Source organism: Anser anser (assembly GCF_964211835.1).
Source record: "Anser anser genome assembly, chromosome: 1".
Classification (NCBI taxonomy): domain Eukaryota; kingdom Metazoa; phylum Chordata; class Aves; order Anseriformes; family Anatidae; genus Anser; species Anser anser.
In genome coordinates this window covers 127,557,717-127,580,617 of record NC_139720.1, presented here as the reverse complement: position 1 = coordinate 127,580,617, position 22,901 = coordinate 127,557,717, and the positions used below count along the sequence as shown (strand labels likewise).

The following is a 22,901-nucleotide window of genomic DNA, read 5'->3' as shown; positions in this document are numbered from 1 at the left end:
GGGCCTCTTGGAGCAGTGGCTTCAAAGAAACACTGACCTTGGAAGAACCATGTCACACATTACCTAAAGGACTACCCAATTCAGCTCATGTTTGATTACGTTCATGAAATTTTCTTGGTGCATATTTTCCTTTGACTGGGCAAAATGAGACTTCTGGTTAACTAAAGCTTTTATTTTTGTTGTCTGTCTTAAAGCCCAGGTGATGAATGCCCTTCAAAGGTGAGTGCTTCTAATTCACAGGCTCACTTTCATCATCTTCAAGGGCTTTCAGCTGTCCTTTCTCATTGCAAACCAAGCAGGTGAAGATGGAGGTGCTGGGGCAGGAGGAAAGGTAAAGCTTAATCTTGCACATATGTAAGCTAGAAATAACATTTTTAAAAATCAAAACAGATGCATACCTTTTGAAACTACAGTTAAAGTGGATAAAGGACTTTTTACAAATTATATACAGTATTTTGATGGCTGCTGCAGATGGAAGCTGAAAGAGAAAAGAAAATTATGTTTGATAATAGAAAAAAAAATCTATATTCCATGCAAAGAAGGTGTCTGAAGGAAGCAGGGGGCATCACACTGATAACAACAAAGCAGAGTTAAGAAGACCTGCCTATAAGGATCAAAGAAAAGATCCCATTCCTAAGTAGGTATCCTAGCGCTATCAGAATCTAACCTTTGCTTCCCACAGATTTTGTATGAAAACATGCCTGATACATCTGACCCTTTTGGATTTTAAATTGGAAAACTGCCGTGAGTCAGGGTTATTCTATCTAATTTTCAGGTTCCCCTGCTGGAGAATGTATAGAGGGTTTGTGAACTCCACTCTCACCTGTGTCTGAGCAGGGTGAGCATGTGGTGCAGAGCTGCTGGCACCAGTCTGAAGCAGCCCTGGTCCCTTCTACATCAGATTCTTTGAACTGCCTAGGAAGGGAGGTAGGAGACCAGATTATGTCTGACTGATATTAAACTACAGATGCTGAAGGAAAGGAAGTTTCTGAGATCATACTTAGTGGATGCGCATGCATGCACACTCCCATGTGTACCTTTCTCTTCTGCAGCTTGGCTTCATACAAATCTGACATCACAAAGTAGAAGCTCCCAGAACTTATTAATGAGCATAAAACAGAGAAGGAAGTGTCCCTTCTGAAGGAAAAATTGCAGTTCCTCACATACTCACATCTCACGCCTTACCTACCGAAGAATCTGCACAGGAAGAAAACTGTAGCAGTGCTGCAATAAAGGACGGAACCCTTGGAACCTCTAGACCCTTTTGGACACTAGAGAAGTTACTCCAGCTGTATGGCAGTCAGAAATGTCTCTTGTGGCTCCACCGTTAAATGCAGAACAACCTGCTTTCCTCTGCAAAATAGGAAATGGTCCAGAACAGAAAAAAAGTCTGTGAATGTTTCAGTTCTTTTGCTCTCCTCCAACATCCTTTATGGCACAGCAGCAGCTCAGCAGCATCTCCATGGAGGACTGTCATGGCACGACAACCTTCCACTATGAGAACAGTAAGTCATACTTGTACACTGGCCAAATATGGTGAGATTTGTTCTCTCCAGAGATTTCACTTATGCTGTCTAATATGTTAAATAATTGCCCCAAACCTACTGAAATTACAGCTTGTTTCTGCATAGTTTTTATTTTTTTGGACAGTGAATTTGTACACATCCTCTCCTCCATGCTTTCAGGTGCCTTTACTTTAACACCTCCAAACTCTGAAAAGTTAGACCAGTGTTTCCATAGCAACTTTAACTCTAATCCTTATTTGCATTACAATAAAATTATTCATTCAATGTTCACTAGGCCCTACAGTCTAAGCTCAACATGAAGACCCTTTGGTCTGTTGAAGTCCCAGTCCTTTGCCCAGATCTCCAGACACAGTTAGGGATATTGCACATATATATACTTCACAGAATCACAGAATCATCTAGGTTGGAAGAGACCTCCAAGATCACCTAGTCCAACCTCTGACCTAACACTAACAAGTCCTCCACTAAACCATATCACTAAGCTCTACATCTAAATGTCTTTTAAAGACCTCCAGGGATGGTGACACATCCACTTCCCTGGGCAGCCCATTCCAATGCCTAACAACCCTTTCAGTAAAGAAGTTTTTCCTAATATCCAACCTAAACCTCCCCTGGCGCAACTTTAGCCCATTCCCCCTCATCCTATCACCAGGCACATAGGAGAATAGACCAACCCCCACCTCGCTACAGCCTCCTTTAAGGTACCTGTAGAGTGTGATAAGGTCGCCCCTGAGCCTCCTCTTCTCCAAGTTGAACAACCCCAGTTCCCTCAGCTGCTCCTCGTAAGACTTGTTCTCCAGACCCCTCACCAGCTTCGTCGCCCTTCTCTGGACTCTCTTGAGCACCTCCATGTCCTTCTTGTAGCGAGGTGCCCAAAACTGAACACAGTACTCGAGGTGCGGCCTCACCAGAGCCGAGTACAGGGGCACAATCACTTCCCTAGTCCTGCTGGCCACACTGTTTCTTATGCAAGCCAGGATTCTGTAGGCCTTCATGGCCACCTGAGCACACTGCTGGCTCGTATTCAGCCAACTATCAACCAATACTCCCAGGTCCTTCTCTGCCAGGTGGCTTTCTAACCACTCATCTCCCAGCCTGTAGCACTGCTTGGGGTTGTTGTGCCCCAGGTGCAGGACCTGGCACTTGGCCTTGTTGAACTTCATACAGTTGGCCTCAGCCCATTGGTCCAGCCTATCCAGATCCTCCTGCAGAGCCTTTCTACCCTCGAGCAGATCAACACATGCACCTAACTTGGTGTCGTCTGCAAACTTACTGAGGGTGCACTTGATCCCCTCATCCAGATCATCGATAAAGATATTAAAGAAAACTGGCCCCAGTACTGAGCCCTGGGGGACTCCACTAGTGCCTGGCCTGCAACTGGATTTAACTCCATTCACCACGACTCTTTGAGCCCGGCTACCCAGCCAGTTTCTAACCCAACAAAGTGTATGCCAGTCCAAGCCAAGAGCAGCCAGTTTCTCGAGGAGAATGCTGTGGGAAATGGTGTCAAAAGCCTTACTGAAGTCAAGGTAGACCACATCCACAGCCTTCCCCTCATCCACCCAGAGTGTCACTTTGTCATAGAAGGAGATCAGGTTCGTCAAGCAGCACCTGCCTTTCATAAACCCATGGTGACTGGGCCTGATCGCCTGGTTGCCCTGCAAGTGCCACGTGATGACACTCAAGACAATCTGCTCCATGAGCTTCCCTGGCACTGAGGTCAAACTAACAGGCCTATAGTTGCCCGGGTCTACCCTCCAGCCCTTCTTGTAGATGGGCGTCACATTTGCTAGCCGTCAGTCGACTGGGACCTCCCCTGATAGCCAGGACTGCTGATAAATGATGGAAAGCAGCTTGGCCAGCTCCTCTGCCAGTTCTGTCAGTACCCTCGGGTGGATCCCATCCGGCCCCATTGACTTGTGTACATCTAAGTGCTGTAGCAGGTCGCCAACCATTTCCTCATGGATTGTGAGGGCCACATCCTACTCCCCATCCCCTTCCACCAGCTCAGGGTACTGGGTATCTAGAGAACAACTGGCCTTGCCGCTAAAGACTGAGGCTAAGAAGGCATTAAGCACCTCAACCTTTTCCTCGTCTCTCATCACTAAGTTTCCCCCCGCATCCAGTAAAGGATGGAGATTCTCTTGTATTGTATTTCCAAGGGACAAAAATTACTGGCTGAGTCAGGAATGAAATTGTTTCAATGTTCAAATAATTACAGCAAAAAGGTATGTTTTGTAGAGTTAGTTCTGCTTTTTAACCATTGAGGAGGAAAAGGAATTTGTTTAAAGCTGTAATTGCTGAGGAAGTCTCTGGAAAGAAAACAGATATTTCTATCAGATAATTGGTTTTGTTGGTACACTGCAGTCCTTGGAAGTTTATTGGAGCTAGTAACTGTCTAATTTAGTCAATTGTCTCATACAACAGCATGTATTAGTTTGAGAGTTTAAGATAATTTTTTTAAATTTTTTTTACTAACCACACTGTCTTCTCAATTGACTACATATCCATCCAACACATCCAGAAATATCTCCATTTTAAAAGTATGAACTAGCTGAGCTGAAAAATATGTGTTTTCAGAGACAGTCTCTAAGCGTATAGTCAGACACTTCCAGAGAGATCTCCTTTTCAAAACATTTAGTGGCATTTTAGCTACCAAGCTGATGCTATTTGCTTCATTTGAGCTGATAGGTGTTTAGTGCTTTAGAAAATTAAGACAGTTATTTGAGTGCCTAGCAGGGAATAAACAGCATAATTTTAGACATCCATTTTTAGAATCTTGTATCTTGGTTTGAATCTTATGCTGAATATAGGAGGGGATATTAAAATAAACTTGTAGCTTGCCAGGAAAATGACTTTTTAATGAGGACTTGTAAATTCAGAAACTACCTATGTCTTTCTGAAAAAAAATATATTTAGATATTTATAAAAAAATGATATCCTACAGAAACAGGAACACAAATCCTCATGTCTTGGAAAGCATCTTTGGCTGCAGAGGTGAAATCAGATCATAGCAAAGTGCTGTTGCCTAAGAACTGAATAGCTGTTCATTGCAGTGACTCTCCTACTGATTGGTTGGTAGGTGCACAGAAAGAGGCAGCCTTCAGGTGTCCTGCAGAGGAAGTGTCCCACTTTTTGCTTGGCGGTGGGGGTTGTTTCACTGACACTCTCTTACTGGCTCCATCTGATGAAATGATATGGCAGTCTGCGTGTTCAGCTTGCCAGGAAGGAATATACACTAGATCCTGTCCATAGCCGTCATGCCAGTTCCAAGGACAGATTTTAACCCATTCATTATTCATGTTTTATTCATTATTCATTATTCATGTTTTAACAGGTTGTCATGACAATGATGGCTGCTAAATACAAGGCAAAAAAAGCAGATAGTGCTGGAGGATGTTTGAATGATGAGATGCTTGTATGACTCATCTACGGTCATTCCAGTGGCCTAAAGTGTCCAGAGACATCGTTACCTGATGCTTTCTGTAATATGTCTAGAAATATACAGTCTTGACTGCCTTGGTGGTTGGTCTTGAATCATGGCTGCTGAGGAATAGCTGCTTGATTGGTTTAGTTCTTGCTGTCTTGGTCAACTGCCACAGATAATCCCCTCCGAACCAAGCTATGACAACCCTCACAAATCTGTTGGCTTTTGCCATCCCTTGGGCTCCTCTTTCAAATGTAAAAATAAAAATGCTCTTCCCCCCAAACCCCGCAATTCAGAAAACAGCTTTATGCAGGAATATTGCCATGTACTAAGTGATCATGGGATTGCTAGTGATGCAGCAACAAGACTGCCAGCAGTGGATCTAATAACACATCCCAGCAGGCTAAAGAGCCTAAAGAGCCAGCTACAAATTGACAGGATAACATTCAGCTGGCAAGGAACCGATATTGTTTTGGGGCTTGCCATGATGGTAGTGATTTATATCGTGTCTGTGCAACTGCTATCAACTTTCCAGACAGAGCTGAAAATAAAACCCTCACAGCGAAAGGTCCTGCTGAGAGCCACAAATGGGATAGGAGTGGGCTCTAGGGAAGGAAGAGAAATCAAATGCTACAGCATTTTAATTAAGTTTTATGCAAGTACTAAACAATGAGAATGTACCTTATTTTTTACAATATTTATCACTGTACTTTCTGATACCAGAGTGGAGTGGGCTGATCTTGGCCAGCTGTTGGGCACCCATGCAGCCACTCTCCCACTCCCCCTCCTCGGGGGACAGACACAGAAAAGAAAATGAAAAGTCTTGTGGGTTGAGCTGAAGGCAGTGAGGTTACACCCCACTGCATTGAAGAGCCAAATGGAAGCAGCTGTGTCCAGCACAGGGCAGCCCCAACCTCCTCCCACAAAGGCTATCCCTGCAGCCCACCTCTGTGAAAGCCTTGACAACAACACCCAATAAACAGTTGTTAAACTATTCCTTTTTAAATAACATTTTTGGTTTAGTATGCACAAACCTAATTTACCTGCTATTATCTCTCCCTCTCATATACACTTAAAAATGCCAACCAGTGTATCATATCTTTAAGTAGTTGTGCCAGCTACATTTCTGGAGGGTTGCACTGGCAAATGTATTTTTTGTTTTTTTGGTTTTTTTTTTGGAATACTTATGCCATGTGGTACACCAGTTTAATAAGATATATTTACAGAGCAGTGCTGAAAACAAGGAAATTATCAGAAGTGTAGCTAGATAAAGGCCAATTTCTCAGTGCTCTGCACATAATCAGCTTTTAATGCTGTGTCGTGTCTTCTGCCTGAACCTCCAGGACTTTGTCTTGATTTCTCTACTAACTTAAATGACAGGTGCTTTACATCATTCCTTGGTCAAATGAACCAGGTTGTACAAGCTGACACAGGTCTGTAAAGACCATAGAGAAGATCAGGAAAGTGACTCTATAGGATTTTGTATCTTCTCTGCTATAGGAGTTGAGCTTTCAGGGTCTTTTTCCCTTTCCCTTTCCCTTTCCCTTTCCCTTTCCCTTTCCCTTTCCCTTTCCCTTTCCCTTTCCCTTTCCCTTTCCCTTTCCTTTCCATGATTTTGCAGGTAGCAGTTTTTCGTGATTAACTTTTAATGAAATGCAATATGGCAGCAGATGAAGAAATTCACTGCAGCATCCACATCAGTCACAGTATCTTGCTCCTCAGCCCTGTGGTGAATTTAGACCAGGAATAATACAGCAAGAGTAACCAGCACTCTCTCTAGTAGGCTGACAGCAGGCCTGCTCTGCAGAAGGTCTGCACAGGATGGGAATTTGAGCTGACAGTCACAGAAATTGAGTCATTCTGTATATCTTGTGATTTCTAGTGGAAGTGGCATTGAATATTTTGTTTTTTAGTTAATTATAATGTCAAACTGCTCAGTGAACTAAACTATGATCTAAAATTGCCAAGCAATACCTTAATCGGACACTGACTTAATATAACTACTTTAAAAAAAAAAAAAAAAAGGCTGAATGTGTAAGGGAAGTTCACTGAAGGAATATTCTTTTTAAGAAGACTATATGTATTCCATATACCTTAAGAGTATTCATTTATTCTAGCAAAATATCTGAAAGGCAGAAAGTACCTCTATCAGAAAGCAGTGAAGTTGTCTTTAACTGCATAAGGCATCTTTCAAGCTGTGGTGGATTAGAGAAAGAGTTTATATACTTGGTAACACTGACTAACCATTGAAGTAGACTAACATTTGACAGAGTAGCTATAGACCCCTGCCAACAAAAATGCCTAAAACATCAGTAAGCTTCCAAGCGTGGTGTCCAGAAGTGGAAATCACCTCATGACTGCAAGCTGCATGTAGCACATTGCTATGAAAGTACTGTTATCATTAGCAAAACACAGCTGCCAGCTGATGTACATCCAGCCTTTCAGAGACATCTATTTATTTGTTTGCTTATTTATTTTTTCCTGGAGGATTATAGTTAAAAGAACCAAACTTCTGGCTGTCACCAAAATTGTTTTCTTCAACTTGTTTTATGTGCATCTCAGAAAAGTAATTACCTAGAAATAACTGCAGAAGGGTGGCTCATTTTCCATCTACAAGAAAAGCCAGGAGGAAGACCTGAAGAACTACAGGCCTGTTAGTCTGATTTTGGTGCCAGGGAAGGTTAGGGAGTGGATTGTCTTGAGTGCCATCATGCAGCACATACAGGACAACCAGGTGATCAGGCCCAGTCAGCATGGATTTATGAAAGGCAGATCCTACTTGACAAACCTCATCTCCCTCTATGACTAGTTGACATGCTCAGTGGGTGAGGGAAAGGCTGTGGATGTTGTCTACCTAGACTTTAGTAAAGTTTTTGACATTGTTTCCCACAGTATTCTTCTGGAGAAAGTAGTTGCTCATGGCTTTGATGGGCATACACTTTAGTGGGTAAAAAGTGGCTGGATGGCTGGGCCCAAAGAGTTGTAGTGAATGGAGTTAAATCCAGCTGGAGACCGGTCAACAGTGGAGTCCCCCAGGGCTCAGTACTGGGGCTGGTACTCTCTAGTATTTTTATCAGTGATCTGGACAAGGGGATTGAGTTCAACCTCAGTAAGTTTGCAGATGACACCAAGTTAGGTGCAAGTGTTGATTTGCTTGAGGGCAGGAGGGTTCTACAGAGAGATCTGGATAGGATGGATCGATGGGCCAAGGCCACCTGTATGAGATTCAACAAGGCTAAGTGCTGCGCACTTGGGGCACAACAACCACATGCAACGCTACAGGCTGGGGGAAGAGTGGCTGGAGAGCTGCCCAGTGGAAAGGGACCTGGGTGTGTGGTCGATAGCTGGTTGAATATGAGCCAGCAATGTGCTAAGGTGGCCAAGAAGGCCAACAGCATCCTGGCTTCTATCAGAAACAGCATGGCCAGCAGGACTAGGGAAGCGATTGTCCCCCTGTACTCGGCTCTGGTGAGGCTGCACCTCAAGTACTGTGTTCAGCTTTGGGCCCCTCATTACAAGAAGGACATCAGGGTGCTGGAGCATGTCCAAAGAAGAGCAACAAAACTGGTAAAGGGCCTAGAGAATAAGTCATATGAGGAGCAGCTGAAGGTGATGGGGTTGTTTAGCCTAGAGAAGAGGAGGCTCAGGGGAGACCTTATCACCCTCTACACTACCTCAAAGGAGAGTGTAGCAGGGTGGGGGATCAGTCTCTTCTCCCAAATAAGAAGCAATAAGACAAGAGGAAATGGCCTCAAGTTGCACCAGGAGAGGTTTAAGTTGGATATTAGGAAAAATTTATTCACTGAGTTGTGAGGCATTGGAACAGGCCGCCCAGGGAAGTGGTTGAGTCACCATCCCTGAGGTGTTTAAAGGATGTGTAGATGTGGTGCTTAGGGACATGGTTTAGTGGTGGATTTGGCAGTGATAGGTTAACCACGGGACTCAATGATCTTAGAGGTCTTTTCCAACCTGAATGATTTTATGATTTGTAAAGAAAAGATGGGCAATGCTTGTACTACTAATGCTGCAGCCTACAAAAGGGGGACTAATGAGTTACCGAGGCTTACAGCTTTCCAGCTCTTAGCTTATAACTTACTTGGAGAATAAGTTTTCTGCAACTGCTCCTCAAGCCTCTCATGCAGTTACCATATGCATTGCATGAATTATCAATGTTGCTTCCACTACAACTCAAACTTAATTTATCCTGAAATTGGAGCAAGTGCTAAATTAATCCTTTCAATGATTTCACTGTGCTATAATGAAAGTGCTCATTAGTCCAATATTTGCAGATGAGAAAACACTTAGCACAGGCAAATGTTTTTAATTATGCCTTGCACAGGTAACAGTTAATGTGTGGTCATAATGTGCCCTTGTTTCATTTGCAAAAAGTAAACAAGACCAAAAAAAATAATTTAACAAATATTAGAGTGTTCTGATTTCATTAAGGTATCCTCAAGTGCATTTTAAAGGGTTTAACCAACAGAAATATCTGCAGTTTTATTCCAGTGCTTTTGTACTGGACACTGGCCCATCTTGAGAAGCTCAACATGATCTCAACATGACTTTTTGCCCCATGAGAAGCTCAGAATGAACCAGCAATATGTGCTTGCAGCCCAGAAAACAAACCATATCCTTGGCTGCATCAAAAGAAGCGTGGCCAGCAGGGTGAAGGGAGGTGATTTTCCCCCTCTGCTCTGCTCTTGTAAGACACCACCTGGAGCACTGCGTTCAGCTCTGGGGCCCCCAGCACAAGAAAAACATGGACCTGTTAGACTGTGTCCAGTGAAGGACCATGAGGATGATCAGAGGGCTGGAGCACCTCTCCTGTAGTGACAAGCTGAGGGAGTTGGGGTTGTTCATCCTGGAAATGAGAAGGCTCTGGCGAGACCTTATAGCGGCCTTCCAGTACCTCAAGGGGGCCTACAGGAAAGCTGGGGAGGGACTTTTTGTCAGGGAGTGTAGGGATAGGACAAGGAGCTATAATTTTAAACTAAAAAAGAGTAGATTTACATTAGATATATGGAAGAAATTCTTTACTTTGAGGGTGGTGAGACACTGGCACAGGTTGTCCAGAGAAGCTGTGGATGCCCCATTCCTGGAGGTGTTCAAGGTCAGGTTGGATGGGGCTTTGGGCAACCTGGTCTAGTGGGAGGTGTTCCTGCCCAGGACAGGGGGTTTGGAATTAGATGGTCTTTAAGTTCCCTTTAAATCCAGCCCATTCTATGATTCTATGATCTTAACAATGAATAATTAACTGCCACAGCATCCAAACTCAATAAACAAAGAAACCTGAGAATTTCATTTTGTTAGTGGTTTTATTGATTTACCTTATTGCAACAGCAAACACTACCTCATAAATAAGAAGCCAATACAAAATTTCACTTTTAGACTTCATTTTCCCCACAATCTCATGGAAGTTGTCAGTGATCTGTAGATAACCTTTCCACAGCAGGGCTAGGGGCTACTGTTATGCCTGATGCCAGTTAGGACATTTCATATATCACTGGATGACATGAAAGCAGCATGGTCTTGAGTGGAAAAATTAAGCAAACCATGGTGCTCTAAGCTGTCCTGCAAAAGCCTGATTGTTCTCTAGGCATCCCCAGTGTCACCATCAATGTGCTTCTTCCTTGGCCACCTCAGTGCACTGAGGTTAACTTTCCATTTATAATGGCTCTCAAATGGAGCCTTGGATAAATTTTTCCAAGGCACTCCAGATGCAAGCTTCTCTACATTTCTTATTTACAATGAGAAGTTGGGCATTGCTCTCAGACCTCTAAAGAGATACAGGCATGTACATGCTTACATCCCACCAAAAAAAAAAAAAAAGAAAAAGGAGAGATTGAGGCATCAGTGTGACTGTGGTACTTTTCCATAATTTTTGACATTTTATTTCCATGTAAATGCTATTTTAAAATGTTAGAATGACACCTGGATACTGATATATGATGAGAGTTAGTGGTCTTGGTGTTTTCTGTGAGATACCTGAACTAGAATGTTAAGGCCCATACATTTGTTTCACATGTAGATAACTGTTAATCATTCATTGCAGTTCTGAGAACAGAGTCCAGAAAGTCATCTGCCAAAGTGTTTCCAAGGCAAGGCACATATCATGGGGTTATGGACTGTCTCTCCTAATGAATGGCTGAGTGGCTTCTAAGTTTCCCTTGAAGAGATCAAATTATATCTTCCTGGCTGTGATGGAAATCAGAAGATTTCTTCCACTGGAGGAGAGAGTACAGCATATTTTAGTTTACTTATTTTAATATACAATTATACAGCTTCACAGGAACAGGAATGACAGGATGAAGAGCCAAAGCAAGACAGGCTGCTTTTTAACATAAGGGAAAGTATGAATTCCCTTAACTGAGTGCTCCTTGAATATGAGGCTTTTAGGGCTTTTGAAGGAAGCAAGTTTGATCACAGGCAAGGCTTTTCCAAGGTCTCATTAAACAAATTAAGTTTTCTTTAAGCCTAGAGCTGAGGTGAGTGGGCAAGTATTAGACATGACTACTAGAATAGCCAGGCTTCATTCAAATTTATTATGACTCAACCCCCCTTTTGCATAATGGAAAGGTAAGGTAGTTGCAGTAGTAGATAAATGTTTAATGGTGCCATACTCTACAATTTAGAGATTGGTCTATTCTTGGTTTTCATTCTGGAGCTGCAACACATTGGTGAAAATGGCAACATAAAGTCTTCTAAAAAGCTAATTTTCACAGTATGTTAACATGCTTATACAACTGAAAAGCATATTGATTCCCATGCCCTCTCCTTCCACTGCAACTACTGCTATTTAAAGTTTTGATGAAATGCAAAGCTTTTGCTTTGATTTCCTTAATGGTCTCTAGAAAAGGTCGAACAGTAAAGCAATTTATCATCTGCATTTGTGATAGAAAAGAAGCCATGGGTAGCCTTTCACAATGGAGGATGTTAAGCGGTGGGGAAATTAAGTACTTAAATTTGGATGGTAAACTTTTTGTACTTAGGTCTGTCATTTACAATTGTATCTGCAAGGTATTTAACATTCAGGGGTTTATATTCTTATTTGCCTCTGGGCTGGTGTTTCTCAGTCTTTTCTAATGAAGTGCTTCCTTTCTAGGGGGAAATCATGTCATTTGATGGGACAGTGGGAGTGTGCCAACATGTTATATACCCACAGATAAAACTGTGACTATAGATGGCAAAAGATAAGGTAACTTGTTATCAGCTGGCAAACAGCCAACTGTATAGGAATGTAAGTGTGCCTGTTTTGTTGTTGTGTATGTGTGTGTTGTGGTTTTTTTCCCCCTTTTATATGGGCTATCACCAGTTACTGGACCACAAGTTGGAAAACACTACCCTAGTGATGCCAAAGTACAAGTTTTTTTTTTTTTTTTTTTTTTTTTTTTTAATATACAGAAATTGGAATGATGAAAAACTAACAGAAGAAACAGTGGAAGAAAAAGAGAAGACAAATTGTATTCTACATTTCTGTTCCCTTTCTAGTTGCAGTCAAATACGAGGTTGGGATGTGGTGCTGGTTTGTCACCAAAGACCAGCTTTAGCTGGAAGAAATTGCTAAAACTAGTAGTTGGGAAATACTGTAAAAAAATACTTGGCAGAACTATGTTCCAGAGTAAATGCATGTTGCTACAATGAATGTCTGTATTCAAACATGTTTTATCTGGCCTTTGTCTGAGATACAGGGAAAGAGCATTGCACTTGGCTTTGTTTAAAAGCTCTGTTTTCATAGTATGAGGACTAGGAGCATAATTTATTTATTTTTAATAAAAAAACAACCTTTCTGGGAAAATATCAGAACATTCTATTGTCTATCAGTATTTTTGCAGGCTTCTGAAATTTACTCATTTAATTTCAGTGTAAAAAATGTCTGGAAAATGTTACCACTTTCACATACAAATAAAAGAGGCTGAAATAGCACCATCCAGTTCCATAGCTTCTTTTAGTTTCTTTTAGGCTTGTGTACAAATATCTCCACTAATATGTTTTGTTTTTTTTTTTTCTTTCTTTCCTTGTGATCAGTCTTCAAAGTTAGACCAGACCATATTGATATGTTTCACAAAGCTTATTTTCTCAGGCTCCAGGTCATGTTTTTTCCTTAGTAAATAGTAAAAATCATAAGGTGGCAATCCCTGCAACAGCACAGAGAGAATATCCTTTGCTTTGCAGTATGTCTTCATCTAAATCCACTTCAGGAAAAATCAAATAAAGGTGTATGAATGATCAAACAGACTCTTAGTTTTGTATGTAAGCAGAAAAAAGGGACTGTAGTGTTCTCAGTAATCTCTTCCACAAACTACTCATCAGAATTGGAAGCGGGTATCTTCATGTAGTTATATGAACTGACAAGATACAGGGGCTATCAGGGCTCTGACAAGAAAATGTTAATTTCTTGGAGGAACCTGGAAAAAGAAGGTTATGCCTATACAGGGGTGGTGGAATCAGCAGCCTGGGTAGTAAACCCACTGTACTGGGAGGCTGATGCTTCCAACGACATTGGAATGATCCTACAGCTTAGCCAGGATGGTGGTTGGGCAGCTGGTGGGCATGGCTGGATGGGGCTGTGATGACTCTGAGCAATCCCAGAGCAGAGAGGGAAAGAGACAGAGGCAGTGGACTGCTTCATTTCTGCTCCCCTGGTCCTATCCCATCAAAGTGGGTGCTGAGAAAGTCTGAAGAAGGAACATTTCGAAAAATAAAAGTCTGAAAATATTCCTTTTCAAAGTGTTAGTGGTGTATGACTGACTGACTATCTACTTTGGAGATCTTGATGAGCTTTTTACAACAACCTTTATGCTTTTTGAAGAGCAGAGAAGGGAGAGGAAATCAAGAACATGGAAACACTCTGTCAGTATATCTTGGTTTTCACTATAGGCATCCTCTGTCATGAACTAACCAGCAGATCACAAAAGCATCATGCAAAAAATCTGTCACATCTATTTTTTTTTCAATTAAAATGAAATTTGCAAAGGATGTTTTAAAAATCTGAAGCCCACAGTTTCACCCAGAAAATTTTGTTGTACAATTTCCTTTTCAAGTACAAATTTAGTACTGTGACCAAAACTAAAGTATTTCTGCACTAAAGAGACAGCATTCTCCAGGAATTAAATTGAAAGTGAAAAGGCATTTCAGGCAAAAGGAAGCAAAGGAATAAATATCTTAATAGGTTTTCTCATTTTTTATTTATTTATTTATTTATTTATTTATTTATTTTACAGAGACAATAAAATGATTAGGAAACTCAAATTTTGTCAGTTACTGTTAAAGTCAGAAAGAAAAGAAATACTATATGGATGGGGTATTGGAAAACTCATTGTTGATACCATTTACCATGAACTGATGAAATTGAGGAGTATATTTGAAGAATATCAACCCCCTTTTGAAATTCCCAATCCAGATCATTACCACAAAGTATGAGGTTTATTTAAAAAAATATTTTAAAATGTGGTGTAGGTTTTACTTTTCCATAAGTAACTCTTCCAGCCAGATACAGAAAACAAATGGACAATTTCCAACTTACTACTTATGAATGAGTGGTATTCACCTGTGCCCTGCCCCACACAATCCTGTCTCTGTATCTGCAAGGAGACCATGGCAGCTCAAGGAGCAGTGCCCCATGGTGTGAACCCTCCTTGCTCAGGTAAAAGGGATGTTCATCTCTTCAGAGAGACCAAAGATATTCTGTCACAGAGAACAACATGGTACATCTGTGTATTGGGTTTACATAGCAAGAACTTGGCATCGGGGGGCTGCAGGGGTGGCCTCTGTGAGAAAAGTCCAGCAGTTGCCCCACGTCAGATAAAAGCCCGTTTCAGCCAGCTCCAAAAGGGACCCACTGCTGGCCAGAGCCAAGTCAGGGAGCGGCACTGGTTGGGCCTCTGGGAGTGCAGATTTAAGGAAAGGAAAAAAAAGTGCTGTGCAACAGCAGCTGGGAGAGAGGAGTGAGAAGCAGCCCTGCAGACCTCAAGGTCAGTGCAGAAGGAGAGAAGGAGGTGCTCCAGGCACAGAGCAGAAGTTCCCCTGTGGAGAGGCCCCTGGTGGAGCAGGCTGTCCCCCTGCAGCCCATGGGTCCCACACGGAGCAGATCTCCACGCTGCAGCCCGTGGAGGAGCCCCCGGTGGAGCAGGTGGATGTGGCCTGGAGGAGGCTGCGGCCCATGGAGAGCCCCCGCAGGAGCAGGCCCCGGGCCGGAGCTGCAGCCCGTGGAGAGGAGCCCACGCAGGAGCAGGGGGTCTGGGGGGAGCTGCCGCTCGTGGGGGACCCGTGCTGGAGCAGTTTGCTCCTGGTGGATGGACCCCGTGGTACGGAGCCGTGTGGGAGCTGTTCTTGAAGAGCTGCTGCCTGTGGGCAGCCCCCGCAGGCTCAGTTCGGGCAGGACGGCATCCCGTGGGAGGGACCCCACGGGGAGCAGGGGCAGAGAGGGACCGAGAAGGGGCAGCGGGGAAAAAGTGTTAGGGACTGACCGCAGCCCCCATTGCCCATTCCCCTGCGCTGCTCAGGGTAATGATGTAGAACAGGGTGGATGGATGGAAGGTGTTTTTATTTGCTTTTAGTTTCTTGCTGTTCTATTCCATTAGTGTTAGGCAATAAATTATATTAATCTTCCTATGCTGAGTCTGTTTTGCCCGTGATGATAACTGGTGAGTGATCTCTCTGTCTTCTCTCAGCCCCTGGGCCCTTTTCATTGTATTTTCTCCCCCTTTCCTTTTGGGGAGGGAGAGTTGAGAGTGCAGTTGTGGTAGAATTCAGATGCGTAGCAAGGAAAAACCACCAACAATCTGCATTATAGCAAGTGCAATGCCTTTGTTTGTGAGGTTGAAATGACAAATTTGGATTATTGTACCTCCCTTTGTATTCAATATCAGCTTATTTTTATCTTCTTAAAGTATTTGAGTTTCAAAGAATGTGCATGAAATGAAGGATACAGTGGAGGACCAAGATGACTAATACAGAACAATACAATTCAGTACTTTTGGATTTAATTTATATTTTATGCAATTCTCCAAAAAACAACCAGACAACTAGTAATAACTAGATAGCTATGGGAATATATGAATACTCTTGGGGAGGTACTTGTTACTTGGTACTTGCAGGGAGAGGGAGAGAAGGAAAGATGATCAATAAGAAAGGCACATAAAAACATTCCTGTTCTCAAAATCAGACCTTTTCTTGGTGTGTCAAGCTGTATACTCACAAACTTGTCATGAAAAAATACAGTTTATTTTCTGAAAATCAAAGCCACGAAAATCTCAGCCCGGATACAAGTCTTTTAGAAAGACCAAGAAATCCTGCCTTCTCTGACATCTGTGCCATTAGTCCATCTTACACCTCTGAAACTATGATTTTGGTCATGATGCTATTTGTATTTTACAAGGACCCATTCTGATGATATACACTAATTGTTTCTCTTTGCTGAATGTTTAATGGCTGGGAAAGGTAATTTACTTTTACTCTGAAAATACGGTTGTGTGCTTTAATGGCATGCTTACCAATGGGGTTTTTGTTTGTGTGAAAGCTGACTGCAGTGCTGTTTGGTTTGGGGAAGGGCTGACAGAAGGGGGGCTACTAGGTGGGACTGGTAGGGAAAGAGATTTGGCCTGTTTTGAAGGTTGAACATTAAGGTTAAAAAGGGGAAGATGATTCACTACTGCATACAGTAATGTTGGAGGGCCTACATCTCATGTTTTGCATTGGAGAGTTTAGTGGAAGATACCTCAGTCAATTGCAGATACTACTAAAACTGTATGGACTGCTTTTCTCATTTGTTAAGATAGAGCTGCTCTACAACACATACATGATTGTGGGTCTGGATACCTTATGTGTGGTTTATGAGATGGCAAAAGTCTTGTGACAGACACGATCATCATGAACATTGTTCTAACCCTTCTGACACTTCTGGCTTAAGGGAAATCCCCTGTCTTTTCTTGCTCACATCAGTTATTCTGACCTCATTCGATTTTTTGGATCCTTTTTCCTTGGAAAAATACAGTGTTTTTTATGTTACATGAAACCTTTTTTCCTGTAAACTTTTCCTGGAAGGAATCAGATATGGATGTATTCTGCTTTTCACAAAGTTAAGATTTTGCATGCACATGTCTTTTGTGATTACCTTATGGAAATGTGAGATGACAACAATTAAATTTTAATCTAACCCCAGCCTGTACTAATACAATAACTGCTTCCTTATTTTTCTAATTAGGATATTTTGTAAAAGGCTTTACTAGAAAAGAAAAGCTTTTAAATGCTCAGTCAAATCCGGGTCTCTACTTCGCTAGCTCCACAAACTCATCTCTCTCTCTTCAAGAAACTCCTGCACCAATAACTCAGCTTTGATATTTTTATGTGTCTCTGGTCATGTACAAAACAGTCTGACCTGGTCAAGATGATCAATCATATAGTGTAATAAAAAATCTAATGCAAGAAATGGCCACACTCTATGAACAGCCCCAAAGCTAAGAGCAGTTTACAAGACTTCTGCATCACTGAATTCAGCAGAAGGTACTAAAAGTTAGAGTCTGGGAGAAGGTGAGGAAATGGGATAATGAAATTATCTAAATACACTGACTGCAGATTCTTCCTTCACTCAGTAAATTGCCTGAAGGTAAAACATTCATGATAAAATTTATCTATGAGGTACCTACCAGAGCATAGTTTATTTCTCAGAGATTTGCCTAGCATAGGGGCAATCTGTAAACCTGGTCACATTAAAAAGAACAGGTTATCTGTCTAGTTTCTGATTTTATTGCAGTTACTGTAGTTACTCTAGCCAAAGACATTTTCCATTTTCATGATACTTCCTGTAGCAGGATTACATCTGAAATCTTAACAATGTTCTATTTATCTGTAAAATTGTTAAGCAGCATCTCTCCTAATAGGCAAAATCTGTCTGCTTTCCAGAAACCCGACACTGAAAAAAGAAATCTGCCTGGGGCAAAGAGTCTTAAGCAGGGTCTAGTTTTGTAACTCCATGAAGCCCTTGGACTCAGGCAGTGCTCCCTAGGGCAGGTTGTGTTTGTGTTAAAATAACACTGTATCCAAGCTCATTTGTTCTTCAGCAGCTTTGCTGTCTTCCATCTGGATTCACTAGCTGGGGTCAGCAATGTCTGAATATAATGGTGTGGTCTTTTGAACAGCTTGGAGCATGAAGTTCACTTGTGTTCAGGATGTATTGACAAAATCTTATCCTTACATAAAAAAAAAAAAAAGAAACAAACAAAAAAAAAAAACAAACTTACTTGTACAAGGGCTTGGAAATAGCCTTGTAGTTAACCTGGCTGCAGGGTTCAGTTGTCTGTCTAGGAAAACACACCTAAGGATTATCAGCTGACATTTTGTACAAAACACAATCTGTCATAACTTCGGACATTTGTTTTCCTCCTGGCAGAGACTGATATATGTGATGAAATTGTATGAGAATGAGAATGTAGAGAGTGATCTGGATTGTTGCAGTTGGTGTCTTTAGGATTTCAGCAGTGAAGGATGTATTCAAATCAGTGCTCTTAATATTCAGTGATGGTTACTCTCCAGTTTGGCCCCTGCTTGGTCCAGTGGGAATGTGCAATTAAGCACTCTGGGAAGTGTGTGAGTGGAGGAAATCTTTTGATTTGTTTTAAACCTGTGTCCTGAAGATATTAATTTTTGTACTGTGAGAAATACTTCATAATCATTCATTTTTCACCTTCTCATTCACAGAGATATGTGTATAGCTACTACACCATCCTCCTTCCTGTACAGTCCTCTCTTTCAAGTGAAAGAATCTTTATATTTTATTTTTATTTATTTATTGCCTGTCACCATGTTTGACTTCTTTAGCAAGACCTTTCACTGTAGTAAATCCACAGAATGACACCTTGCCCTGGTAAGAATCATTACTTATGCCTCATGAAGTGGGAAGTTCAGTTCTCCTTAAACCTGGCTTGAAGACGTGGGTGCCATGGGAGGCACATGGAGCCATCCTTTCTAGATTTTTTTCCCAATTCTTTTTTCCTACTGTTCTATTTCAGTCTTGACCCCTGCTGACTACCAACCCAATGTTTTCATTGAGCTGACCTCAGTGAATCCTCCCTCTCTGCAGTTGTAATTGCTTATTTAAAGTTCTTAATTATGCATGTGAACTTATTTTGCTAAGGTACATCACACTTACCAACACAAAATTTAACTAAACGTTTTATTGCTCACCAATGAAATCTTGCTTTCATTCTTTACAACCAGCTTTAGTTTTTTTATTATCCTACATACTTTCATAGCACCAACAAATATTTGCCACTTCACTAGCTGCCCATGCTTTCGGATCTCTCAGGAATATGTTGCAAAGCACTGATGTGACCATGTATAGCTGTAGGATCCCATCCCTGACACTGACAACAGAAAGGCTGACCATTAGTGCTACCCTTCCTTCATATCAGTTATTAATCAAAGTAAAATGAATTTTATTCTGTAATCAAAAAAAAAAAAAAAAAAAGCTTTTCCATAGGCTCCAAAAATTTGGGACCCAAAAATCCCAGAGGAAAAATGTAGCATATATAATTAGAGTTATAGGAACCTTCATTTATTTCTACCTATATGCTAACCAGAAGAATAAATGTTATGAAAATTTCAGATGACATTTGAGAGAGAACAGAATAGTTTCTGTCCTAAAATGAAGTCTGTGAATTTGTTAAGAACATTGAAGACTATTATTTCCTATAAAATAAGCAATCTCTTCTGATATCATTTCAGACTTCAGACATTTCAAACTGAAATGATAGTTGCCTTTTTATTTTCCAGTTTCTTCAGTTTCTTCGCAGTTTTTAATGTGAGCTATTGGAGTGAGGAAAGAGGAGAAGCTTTCATCATGTTTTCTTTGTTTTGATTTCCAGAGAACAATGGAAACAAAATCACATACCCAAAACCTTTTATGAAAAAGAAAGATAAAAAAATATGACTGCCTACATAAATACACACCTACACACACATAAGTATACCAGAGCCACTGCATTAGAAAAGAAAACAAATCATTTTTGTTTTGTCCACCCTCTGAGACATGGAGTCCAAAACCTGCTCCCAGTTTTTTTTCACATCATCACTCTGCACTTCTGGCTACTCAGGAGCCCTTGGGGTCTTGGCAGATGCTGCAGCCAGGGCTGCTGCAGCTCTGGAAAGACACCTGGGCAGGCAGGGAAGAGCTGAGATGGAAAAGAAGTTGGAAAAACAGAGTACAGAGAAGGAAGACGACACAGAAGAGGAGTCTCTTGAGTGCAAACTGGATGCAGCTCTGATCTGAGATCAGGTCCTTGCCCTCCAGACCTCAGCCCACCCTGAAAAACTACTTAATACACAGTGCTGACCTAGAAGTCCTCCTGGGCTATATTTAAGAATTTTCTGCCATGTTTGTTTTTTTTTTTTTTTTTGTCTTTATTATTAAACCTGGTGGATCACATGCATAACTTCAGTAATTCATCACAAATCCATTTACTTTGCTAGCTCTACATGTCTTCACCTCTGCAGCAACTTTTGCTCATTGCTTTTCAAAGGTGCCTTCATTTGTATGCTTGTGCTTCAGAAACAAATGCAAGTTGATTTTTGTAAGGACTTGAGAGAGTTAGGTTTCCAACACAGGAGCTCTTTCATAACATAAAACAAGAAAAACATAAATGTGGCTGACAGAAAGTCTAGCTGACAAAATGTGAGAGGGAAATGAAAGGAAAAAGAGCCAAATGTACCTACTACCAGGGGGTAAGAAAATCCCAGGTTTCACAAGGGAAGTTTATTAAGGAACAGGTTTACATCCCATTGAAAGCAATGGAAAAACTCCTACAGACGTTTGTGGTCTTTTGGTGAGGTTTTAAACCCTTAAACTCTCAGTATCCTGTCAGCTTCCCTGTCACATAAAAATGTACTGAAAAATCTATCATAAGAGTAGAAAATACTTCAAAGGAAGTATGTACAGAACCCCATAGGAAAAGGTGTGTTATAAATGTGAATGTTCAGTCTGATTTACTCCCCTCTTTGTTATTAGAAATATACTGTAGCTGAAGACCTCCATTAGCGTACCCGAACACGGAAAAAAAATGCCTTTAGTGGTCTCCATGTTTTTTGGCTGCTGGTTTCCATTGCATAAAGGATTTCCGCTAGTCACACAGTTAGGAATTTACTATTGTCTTTGTGCTTAAGATGGAAAGAAAAAGCCATTATGATGTTTTGCTTTTCATTCTCCTAAAGAAAGGAGGCTTAATTTAGAAGGTCAAGCTTCCACGAGATTGAAAGGAAAAGCTATAAGACAGGTAAATTTCAGGGATCAATTTCCCCTACCTGAGGGACATTATTAAAACACTTACATGTGGAAGATCTAGTTCATTTGCAGTATTTGGACACATTCTCAGGGCTTTTAATAGAGGCCACGGCATGCTTTACTAGGTGTACACAGGAAGGTATAAGGCACACAGCAAGTTACACATGGAACGGACTGGAGGTGGAAATAATGGTGGAAGAGGTTCCTTGTCATCACGTAAACAAACTGAAAAACACCAGAAAGTCAGCAAAACAATGCACTGTATTGCACAGAGAATGATCTTTCACATGTTCACAAATAAATGCTAAAGAAATGGGAGAATCAATACAACACGAAAACACCACTGAATGAAAACATCACTGAAAGCTATCAGAGTGAACATCTCTCTGTTTTGGAAAAGCTAACCTGTAAGAAGAAAGTAAAGGCGTGTGTGTATTTAGCTCAGCAAGATGAAATTGTTTCATTTTTTTTTTTATTTTCTGTGCTCAGAGATTATTATTATTATTGAAGATTTTAATAGACATCGGATAACATGATCGGGGATAATATGACCAGTCTGTTCGAGTTCTCATGTTTATCCAAACAGTGCTGTTGTATCCTTGTTAAATAATAGTAATTTTGAAAAGAATTAAATGTAAGACTATTTCCCCAAATAACTATACCCTCTCTTAATTCAAAATTGTTAAATGACTTTAAGGTACTACTCAAATGAAAAGTAGTATTAGTGATTCACTGGTATAATTCCTTATTTCCTTAGAAAATTTATGAGTCTTATCAAAGTTTCTGACTATTTTGAAGGAAAAAGTATCAATTCTGTCAGTAAGAAAGATATTTCATTTCAAAATTCCATGACTTGCCAAAAATCTTTCTTCACTTCTCTAAATAAAAAGAATTATTTATATTTCATGGCAGAGTTATGCAACATGAAACATGTTAAGAATAGCTAACATTTATGGGAGGGGCAATATATGGTGAACACCACTATCAGTTGATCAAAGCCTCTGCAGCATTTCTAACATGCCAGAGGTCCTCTTGTAAAGTCACTGTTTTATACATATAATGCAAGTAAATCATTGAGGTTTTGAATACAAAAATCTTTGAGCAGCTCCAAACAAAAGAGGGGAAAAGTAAGTATAAAAGGCATACACAAACAGGATAAGCTCTTTCAACCTTGTTCTTGTGAACAGCCAAAAGCTATTGTGATACAAAAGACCAAGAGTAATGACAATATACATAAAATCTGATAATCTGAACAATTTTTAAAGTATTTGCAAATGGTAAAGGAGATTAAGGCTGGCTGAACAGCAGCCTACCTCCAGCTCCACAGGTATCAGAAAGCTCAGCAAGACCAACATTTTCAGACAAATGAAACATGACAAGATTCTGGGAACTTTGCAACTAGATTGGTAACTCTATGCCTTGCCTCACCACAGGCTTCCTGTACACTGAAGGCACTGAGGAAGGCTTTGTTTCAGAAAGTAGCCTGGGTAGAGAGCAGCACACAGATAAACACATATATCTATGTATACGTATGTATATGTATGCATGTATAATATGCACCTATACACACATCCTGCCATAGTATGAGCAACCTGACTTTGCAGTGAGAGAAACTGATGGCTTGCTTTCAGAATTGCTTGTTCCTTAGAAATACGAACATGTGAAATTGGTTATT

The 22,901-nt window shown here is 41.0% G+C and overlaps 2 long non-coding RNA genes across 2 annotated transcripts; one reads left to right on the top strand and one right to left on the bottom strand.

Moving 5' to 3' along the window:
* Nucleotides 1-183: 183 nt before the first annotated feature.
* LOC310892567 lies at nucleotides 184-1,324 on the bottom strand. Its single transcript, XR_014578226.1, has 3 exons — nucleotides 1,190-1,324; nucleotides 399-478; nucleotides 184-314 (listed from the first exon to the last, which is right to left on the bottom strand). It is a non-coding gene; the product is annotated as an uncharacterized lncRNA (long non-coding RNA).
* LOC310892568 lies at nucleotides 208-13,178 on the top strand. Its single transcript, XR_014578227.1, has 4 exons — nucleotides 208-331; nucleotides 1,053-1,505; nucleotides 12,056-12,148; nucleotides 12,355-13,178. It is a non-coding gene; the product is annotated as an uncharacterized lncRNA (long non-coding RNA).
* Nucleotides 13,179-22,901: the final 9,723 nt, after the last annotated feature.